This window comes from Equus caballus, chromosome 1 (genome assembly GCF_041296265.1).
Source record: "Equus caballus isolate H_3958 breed thoroughbred chromosome 1, TB-T2T, whole genome shotgun sequence".
In the NCBI taxonomy this organism is placed as follows: Eukaryota; Metazoa; Chordata; class Mammalia; order Perissodactyla; family Equidae; genus Equus; species Equus caballus.
In genome coordinates, this window is record NC_091684.1 from 189,462,758 (window position 1) to 189,472,609 (window position 9,852).

Below are 9,852 nucleotides of genomic sequence, written 5' to 3' on the forward strand. Positions count from 1 at the left end.
GTCTACTTTGAGATAATACAATGTGATTTTGTCTATTGTAAGAAACTTAGGACAGCATCCTATTTCCTTCCTCCACAGTGTGCTTTTGCTGTTATACATTTTTCTTTTACATATGTTTCAAACTACACAATTCACTGTAATGATTTTTGCTTCAACCTGTCAGTTATCTTTTAAATAATTTAAAAATGAGAAAATATTTACATTTACTAACACACTTATAATATCCTATGCTTTCCAGTCCCTTGGGTAAATCTAAGGTTTCATCTAATATCCATTTTCCTCTACCTTAAAAACTTTTTTTAACATGCATTGTGGTACAGGTCTTCTGGAACCAAATATTTTCAGTTTTTAAGTTGTTTTTTTGTCTGAAATTTTGTTTTCTTTCACACTCATTTTTGAGAGATTTTTTTCTCTGAATGTGAAATTCTAAGTAAACAGGTTTATTTAAAAAGTTCAACACACTAAAGATAGCATTCATTGCCTTTTAGTTTTAATTGTTTCTAATGAGAAATCTGTGATAATTCTTCTTGTCTTTATTCTGTTCTATGTAATATTTTTTTCTGTCTGCTTTGAAGATTTTTTCTTTATCTTTGGTTTGTAGCAATTTGATTAGGTGAGGCTCCTTGTATTTTATTTTGTTTTTATCCTTAAAATTTGTGGGCTTATAGTTTTCATCAATTTTGGAGTTTTTATTTCTTCAAATATTTTCTGCCTTCTGTTCCTCCTGGACTCAAATTGTTCGTCTGTTAACTGCTTGATGTTTTCCACTCCATCTCTGGTTTTTCTTTTTCATTCTCTTTTCTTTCCATGCTTCGTTTTGTATGGTTTCTATTTCTATTGCTTCAAGTTCACTGATTTGCTGCTTCTGCAATTTCTAACGTTGTTAAATCCATCCAGTGTATTTTCATCTCAAATATTGAATTTTTTATCTTTTGATCTTATATTTAGATCTTTTAAACTGTCTTCCATCTGTCTCCTTATCACCGTCATTTCTATAAGACATTCTTAAACATGTGAAGGATATTGATGAGCTGTTTTACCACCCTTGCCTGATAATAACATTATCTCAGTCATTTGTGTCTGTTTTTTTTTTTTTTAATAACTAAAAGGTGTTTGTTTTTCACTAAAACTTTATCTTAAAGACATAACTAAACTGTGTCACCAACTCCCACCCAAACTTGAAGAAGGGTTGGTACAGTGAATGTTATAAAGCAGACAAGAACAGTTTGAAGGATTGGAACCAACGTTAACTGACAAAGAACAACTGTCATCTAAATCATCATAAAAAGGTTTAAGAGAAACGAAAGGGAGGGCAACAGGGGCTTCAGATTGACCACATCCTCACACTTCATTTAATGCATTCAATCCTGGCTAGAGTGTACCAAAATAGAAACAGGATTACTAAAACAAAACTTCCACTTACAGGAGGCTGTACACACCTATGTTCCAACCCTCTCCCATCCCACTAATACTTCCAATGCAACTATTTCCCACCGTAGCGGAGGAAGACATTTTCTCTACCTGCTCTGGGTCCTTCTGGCTGGAAAACGAATTAAATTCACATGAGACAGAATAACAGGAGAAAATTAAACAAAGCTTTATAACATGTATACATGGGAGAGGCTCAGGCAAACTGAGTAACTCACCAAAATGGCGGAAGCTCTCACCTTAAATACCACCAGCAGGTAAAGACAAAGGAGGATGTTTGGGGTGAGGGGAGTCGATCATGGGAGGTTACCAAAAGAGCACAGTAAACAAGAGTAAGGTTATAACACAGATTTAAGTCCTTGCCTTCTGCACTGACTAAGGATTTCTAGAGATAAAGTCATCCCTCCTTCTTCCTGGTACAGAGAGGCAGACACCTTTACAGATGGACATTTCCTTTACAAATGTAAATATCTCTTCACAAAGGGTAAGTAAATTCTACTTTTCAGAGTTTCTTTCATGTCTGGAGTTTTTAAAAAGTAACCAGCCCAAAATAATCCTCATGCCAAAGAGACATATCTTGGGGTGGTCAATTCAGGTCCCCCATACCACCTTTTGGGCCTACCAATGAAGGAGAATGTAGCTCTTTTTTAAAAAAAATTCTTTTAATAGGGTGATATTGGCTTATGATGTTGTGTTAATTTCAGGTGCACATCACTATATTTTAGTTTCTGTATAGACTGCATCATGTTTGTCACCAACAATCTAGTTTTTATCTGTCACCATAGAGATGTACCTCTTTCACCCTCCCCCCACCCACTTCTCCTCTGGTAACCACTAATCTATTCTCCTTATCTATGTGTTTGTTTATTTCTCTTCTCTTCTCTTTAATCCAGTCTTTGTTATAAGGCTAGTATGTCTGGGTATTGGCTTAGTAAACAATGCAGCTGAGGTTGGCCAGATCATCCATAAAATCAAACAACTGACTGATACCATATGTGATAGAGGGGCTGTTGATAACCATTCTCTTTAGATGTTCTTCATCCTTTTTACAAATCGCTTCCATGCCTTCCTTCACAGATTGATCGTCAGCATGATTTCTGCCTTCTGGTCTCTAGGTAGGCTGTACCAGCAAAATGGTGTGAAACATCCTGCCAAACTCTTTTGTGTGGCCACTGCTGACACCGCCTCAGCACATGAGCTTAACCCCAATGCCACCGACAGCCAAACCCCAAGAGGCAAGAGGAGCCCTGTCTCTGTTTCTATTGCTTGACTTTTCTCCTGGTTATAGATCATACTTTATGTTTCCTTTCATGTTTCAAAACATTTGATCAGATCCAAGGCATTGTGATTTTTATTTTGTGTGTCAGAGATTTTGTTGTATTTCTTTAAGTAATGTTGGATATTGTTCTGAGATGCAGTTGAGTTACTTGGATTAGTTGTGGCTGGCTTGGAAGAGTAAAGTCTCCCTTGTTGTAATTAAACCTCACTACAAAGAAATATGCTTCTGTGAATCTAACTTGGTGCCCCATGTCTTATGAAGCCTCACCACTCTGGCTGATAAGAACACAAACTACTCCCAGCCTTGAGTGAGCTTTAGGAATTTTTATGTTTCCTCATTTTGGTTGTTTTTCAGATTATGCAATTTCCACTTATAGACGTACAGATCTGTACTCAGCCAGACTTGAGGGAACTCTCCGAAGATCTCCAGAGCTCCCTCTGTGCAACCCCCTATTCTTTGGTGCTCTGCTCCACATATTCTAAATAGATGGACCTCTCAAAATCTGATCTTTGACCTTCAGCTCAATGAGATCAACCAGGCTCTATGTGGGTTCCTCCTCCCTTTGTTGAGGCCTGGAAAGTGGATCTGGGCAATAAACTGGTATAATTTTAGGGCTCATCTTACTGATTTTCCTTCTCACAGCAAGTAGAGTCCTTAATTGTTTATTGTCTAATATTTGAAAATCATTGTTTTATATGTTTTGTCCAGTTTTCTAGGTGTCTAAGGCAGGAATTTAAATCCAATTTCTGTCCCTCCAACTTGGCTGGAAGCAAAAGTCATCCAAAACTCATTTCAATTCTGCTATTAACTTTCACTTTTGTTAATTTTTCTTGTCATCATTCTCCATTTAAAATTTTCTATGATCTGTAATTCACAGCCTGTTCAGTCCTTAGAGTTTCTTGTCATTTAATTAATGCCAAGTCTTTCTCACTTTCTGGGATGTAGGATGCACACAGCCTTCAAAAGATCGTGGTTCCAGGGGTGAAAGATTACGAATTTTGAAAAATAACCAAAATTCTTAACAACTCAAGTGAAAACACTTAGATTATTATCACAGACTCTGTCAAGGACTGACACCATAATTCAATATTCATGCCTTGGTTAGTGCCATGCTCGATTCTTGATGCACAGTGTTGAGCTTTTTAAAATAAGCCATCAACTCACATTATATTAGTGGGTCTTATTCTGGACATGGTCCGTGGATGCGTTTAGGGGCTACCTGAACCCTTGCAAATTGATAGAACATTCTGTGTATGTACTTTAGTTCCATACCTCTTTGTAGTAGTATAGGGCCCAAGGAGACAAAAAAGTTTAAGAATTGCAAATGAGATTATAAGCTAGCTATTACTTATGCATATATTTGATCTGAAGGAATCACTAAAAAATTTTATGAAATTTTTTATTTTATTTTATCTTTTCTTTTATTCACTGCTTGATTTTTTTTATATTTTCTGTGTGTTTAGAATTTGTAGTTACAAAGAAATGAGTTGCAGCCTTCAGAGTGTGCTAATCTTACTCAAGTCTTCAGAGATGAAGATGACATTTTTTTTTTTAACTTTCATTAGCAATGTGATCCCTGCTATTATTTTAAGGAATAGTTGGGAATAATGATTGGCAAGAAATAACTAAAAATTCCATTTTTCACTAGAATTTCTGAGCCTCCTCAAAAGTTTCTGTTACTTCTCTGAAATCTCAATATTATTCAGGGAGAGGTAACTACAAATAAAAAATCTATATTCCATGATGTGCTTTTTCTCTCGTAATGATGATATGATGGTGAGATTTGTTAGTGTGCGGGGCGTATTGATTCAAAGGAAATAATCTGTTAACTGCAAAATGGTTGCAGTAAAGAACATTAAATCTATGTTTGACAGTGTTTCACAGAACATGTCTTTTTACTAAAAATACCTTTTTTAAAAGCTTTTTGTCCTTCTCAAATTGATACAAAAGAGTTTGGCCTTTTTACCATATTATTGAAATTAAAATGTGGATGTTTAGTATATTTCAACAATTATTGAAGCATAATTTAATTTAGATACCATAAAATTCATGCATTTTAATCGTACAATTTAATGGTTTTTAGTAACTTTACAGGGTTGTGCAACTATCATTACATTCCACTTTTAGAACTCTTCTATCAACCTCGAAATTCTCTCATGCCAGTTTACAGCTAACTGCTTCCATCCCCAGCCCTGGTTAACTCCTAATCTGTTTTCTAGCTCTAGATTTGCCTTTTCTGGAAATTTCACTAAGATGGAGCTATAAAATATGTAATTGTCCACATCTGAATTCTTTCATTCAGTATAGCATTTTTAAGTTTCATCCATATAGTAGCATGATTGATAGGCTGCTCCATTTTATTGCTCTAGATTGCATTCTAAATCAACCTAAAGTTCATTATTGCCACTAGCGGGATATTTTTTTCAATTCATTTTCAAAACGTTATATATGTATTATATAAGGATTTATTTTATGTGAATGTGAAATATTTTAGAGAATACCTTTGAAAATATTTTAAGGGAATTTTGAAATATAACTGAAGCATGTTTAATAATTAAAGGGAATTGGAGGTAACAAATATTTATGACTACCTACTCTGCTACAAACAATGGGATTACATAGATATTTAAGACACTATATCTTCCTTGAAGCTGCCTCTATAGAAAAACATATGTGCTAATTCTTTTGCACACCATTTCATATCCATTTATTTCTTGCTGTGTAACAAAACACTCTATATTAGTAGATTAAAGCAGGGTTCACAAATTATAGCCCATGGGCCATGATATGTGGTCTGTTTGTGTGTGACCTATAGACTAAGAATCTTTACATTTTTAAATGTTTATTTTAAAAAAAGCAAAGAAGAATATATGACAGGGAACACACGTAGCTTGCAAAGCCTGAAATATTTATTATATGGCCCTTTACAGAAAAGTACAAAGTTCTGTACCCTGGCTTAAACAACAATTATTATTACCTTTGAGGATTCTGTGGGTTGACTCAGTTCAGATGGGTGGTTCCTGCTTTGAGTCTTTCCTGTGATGCCAGTCAGCTCTTGAGGCTGCAACCACTGAGCCTGACTGATTATTCATTCACGTGGCTGGCATATGATGCTTGCTGCCACCTGGGAACCCAGCTGGGACAGTCTACCAGAAACCCACCCTTGCCTTTCTACGTGACTTGCACTTCATATTTTCACAGCATGCATCTAGATTCTTAAATGGAGCATCCCAACAGTAAACATTCTAAGAGAGCTATGCAGAAAATGCAAGAATTTCTGTTGGAAGCCATGGAGCGTAATTTCTGCTGCCATCTATTGAATATACAGCATCAGCTAAGATTCGATGCGGGAGGCGTCCATCGCCTCGGGGAGTGGACACTGGGAGGTTAAGGTTCACTTGCAGGGGTTGGGAGGGGGGGCTTCTTTGGAGACTAACTTCCAAGTCCCCTCTGGATCCCAATGATTCTCTTCCCTCTCAAGTGCAAAATATACTCAGCCCCTCACAGGACTTCCAAAGTTTTATCTCCTTATGTTCTCAGGGTCAGTTTTAAAGTCTAGAATTTCACTATCAATCAGGTCCAGGTGAGAATGAAACTCTTCAACTAAGATGCTCCTTAATCTGAAGATCTACAAATCAAAGAGACAATTTACCTGCCTCCCACACACCCAGTGTAGAATGGGAAAATGTGATTAATGCCATAGACACATCCCTCTAAAACGGGAAATAGCAGGCACATAGAAGCCATTGTTCCAGAGCAATTCTGAAATCCAGCTGGGCTCAGGTGATAATTCGCCCTGCTTTGGGTGTAGGAAACTTATGTGGATTAAGGGCCAGTTCTGCCCCCTGGGATTTGTTTACTTCTGGTTTTGGCTCAATCCTTTGGGCTGTCTGCTCCAAAATGAGTCATTCCTCTTTTTGCTGAGGAAGATAGGCCCTGAGCTAACATCCGTGCCCATCTTCTTCTATTTTATATATGGGACACTTGCCCCAGCGTGCTTGTAGGTCCGCACCCTGGATCCAAAGTGGTGAACCTCGAGCCACCATAGGGAAACTTGAGAACTTTACTCCTGTGTCACTGGGTGGGCCCCTAAAGTGAGTCCTTCATTCTTCTCCGTGAGAAATACTCCAGGCTCTCAGCTGAGTAACTTTCACAGCCTGCTTCCTGCTCATAGAAATTTGAAGGGCATGAGACATCTTTTCATTTTAACTCTCTGTCCCTTTCAGTATAAGTTGCTACAATTATTTTTAAAAAATTTGTTCCTTTTTATATATCATCATAGTACACATTTTTATGTCAGCCTCATTAGACTAGGCCCACGGGCGCATTTCTTTCTGAGACATTCCCTCCTCTAGCCTCTACCACCTGCATGATTTTTAGTAGTCCTTGTCTAGTAGAGAACCCAACAGGCAAGTCCCTCAGATTCGTAGCAGACCTTTTTTCTGAGCAAGAAAAACTAAGAAGCATACCCTTAAGATCTTTGGAAATCATTTTATCTAGCTGAGAGAGTCTAGAAAACATGCCCTTATTATTCTCAGAAGTCATTATTTTTTAGTTGAGAAGGTCTACAAGGAACTGTCTTAAATCTTTCGGAAGCCTTAACACAGGGTTTACAGACGCTCTCTCAATCTGAAATTTATCCTGCGGCCACATTTCACAAAAAGAGCCCTGAGTTTAATCTTTGTCCAGATGCCATTTCTTACTTTGAGAAACTTCTGCTGTCTGGAAAGACTAGGTATGAGAAATAATTCTTTATTTTAAGCAAGTGATGGGGTTCAGGACAGGCCGCCCTAAGATGTGCTGCTTTGGCATGTGGAGTATTTTGAGCTGAAGGCAATTCAGACTCTGTGGACTCTAGAGAAACTTTCACTGCTCTCTTAAAGAATTTAAATTTAGAGCCTCGTCCATAATGAGAGTTCTTATCAGAAATAACTTTTTATGATCTATCCCTATGACAGGGCAAGTATTTAATTACTGAGTATCTGCTTTCTTATCATCCTGTGAATTACCCTCCTCTTCTCTGAAGCCCCAGGCCCCTATCCCATTCCTTGGCTCAACTCATTTTACCTTTCTGTCTCTGACTCTTTCACGTATATGGGGTTCCTGAATGTACATAATAAATTGGATTTTCTCCTGTTAATCTGTCTCATGATATTTTAATTACTCTACCAGCCATAAGAAGCAAGAGGGGAAAGGGAGGAATTTTCCTCTCCCCAACACAAGCAATTTTTTGTTTCTTTTTAAAAAATTTTTTAAATTTTTTGTTTTTTTAATTGAGATTCATAATAGTTTACATCATTGTGAAATTTCAGTTGTACATTATTTCTTGAAAAATATGGAATGCTTCATGAATTTGCGTGTCATCCTTGCACAGGGGCCATGCTAATTTTCTCTGTATCGTTCCAGTTTTAGTATACGTGCTGCCAAAGCGAGCACAAGTTTTTGTTTCTTATATTTCCTTTAAATTCTGATAAGAAATTTAACAGTATCTTCTATAGCTCCACTTTCTCTATGTTTTTTCATATTCAGCTATGATAAAATAAAAACAGTTGACACTTTTGATATTCTGCCAGAAAAAAATCTCCTGAGCTATATCAAATGTCGTGAAAAATTGATGTAAGTGGAGCCATTTTAAAATAGAGCAGGAGCAGCCATTCCAGAGGGACTGCCTGGCTTGTCTTGTTCCTGGAAACTCGGACTGGGCCCAAATGGCAATTGTTTTACAAGTCAGAAGGAGAACAGACATCCTGATGACAAGACTGACAACTCTGGACTTTCTGAAGATAGAATCAATAACCAATCATGCAGGCCCAAGGGTTGCTTAGCGTGTCAGCATCAATGAACTCTTCTTAAAAATATCTTATCTCATCTTCGTCCTTTTTCCCATAAAAACCCTGAGCCCCTCTCCTGTAATCGGGACACTGTTTGGGTTTCTACCCGAGTCTGTCCTCCCTGAATTGTAATTCTTTAATCCCAAATAAATGCGTTGTTTCTTTAACTGGTTTCTGATTTTTGTCAGTTGACAATCTCATTAGGTAAATGTTTGATACCACAAACAGTAATGCGTCATGGGGAAAATGGTCAGAGAAGTCCTCCCAGAGTGCAGGCAGTGAAGGAGTGAATTATCTGCGGAGAATTTAAAAATAATACTGAAACTAACTAAAAGTAGTTCTTCATTCTGTTATCACCATTGAGCAGCAATTCTAAACAATGTCATTGAGAAAACGCTCCTCTCTGCTGGGGCAGACCACTCCACTACTCTCTCCTGTGTTTATGTTTGGATAGCACTTCCATGATTATATTTTATGATAAAAGGGATTTTGCAGATGTAATTAAGTTCTCTAATCAGTTAAGTTCATCAAAGAGGTAATATCCTGGGTGGGCCTGACCTAATCAGATGAGCTCCTAAAAGAGGATCTAGAGGTTAGAGACAGAAGAAATCAGAGAGATGCAATCCTGCTCACCTTGAAGAAACACATGCATGTTGTGAACTTCCGATGAGGGCCAGGTGACTTCATCTTCATGAGACCCTGAACAGAGAGCCAGACACACATATTCTGAGATAATAAATAGGTGTTGTTTTAAGCCACTGGATTTGTGGTAATTTGTTACGCGTCAATAGAAAATTGGTACAGTTGGGTTACATTTGTGATGCTATGGTTTACTATGGGATAATGGTTAGGAAATGTGGGATGATGATAAGTTATAAAATTAATTGCACTATAACATAAATAGTTATCAACTATTTACATGCTAAATGTTTCTAAAGTAGAACAAAAGTGCTCTTGGAGATAAATATACCATTCTTTGGAAATACAGATGATGAAACAATTGCTTATCCCCGAAGCTTTCGAGGCATCCTGCATCATGTTGACGTTTGAATTAGACCTTGAAGGGCGAGTAACAGCTGGCCAGGCTGACAAAGAAGGAAAGGACATTCCAGAATGAACAGCATGAGTTGTCCCCCTGAGTAAAAGTTAGTTGCTTGAGATTATGGAAAAGAGACAGATTGAGCATTAAAGTGGTTTTAATGTACAGTTCACTTCACTGCAAATAGTCTAATTTTAGAGGATACAATATTTTGTTTGAGTTCATGGATAAAAATTTCTTTTAAAAATGTGGATGCCTTTCGGAAGAAAAGCACT

General features: G+C 37.2%; 1 non-coding gene across 1 annotated transcript; it reads right to left on the reverse strand.

Moving 5' to 3' along the window:
• Positions 1–8,036: 8,036 nt before the first annotated feature.
• On the reverse strand, positions 8,037–8,143 carry LOC111769841 (U6 spliceosomal RNA). Its single transcript, XR_002802655.1, has one exon. It is a non-coding gene; the product is annotated as a U6 spliceosomal RNA (small nuclear RNA).
• Positions 8,144–9,852: the final 1,709 nt, after the last annotated feature.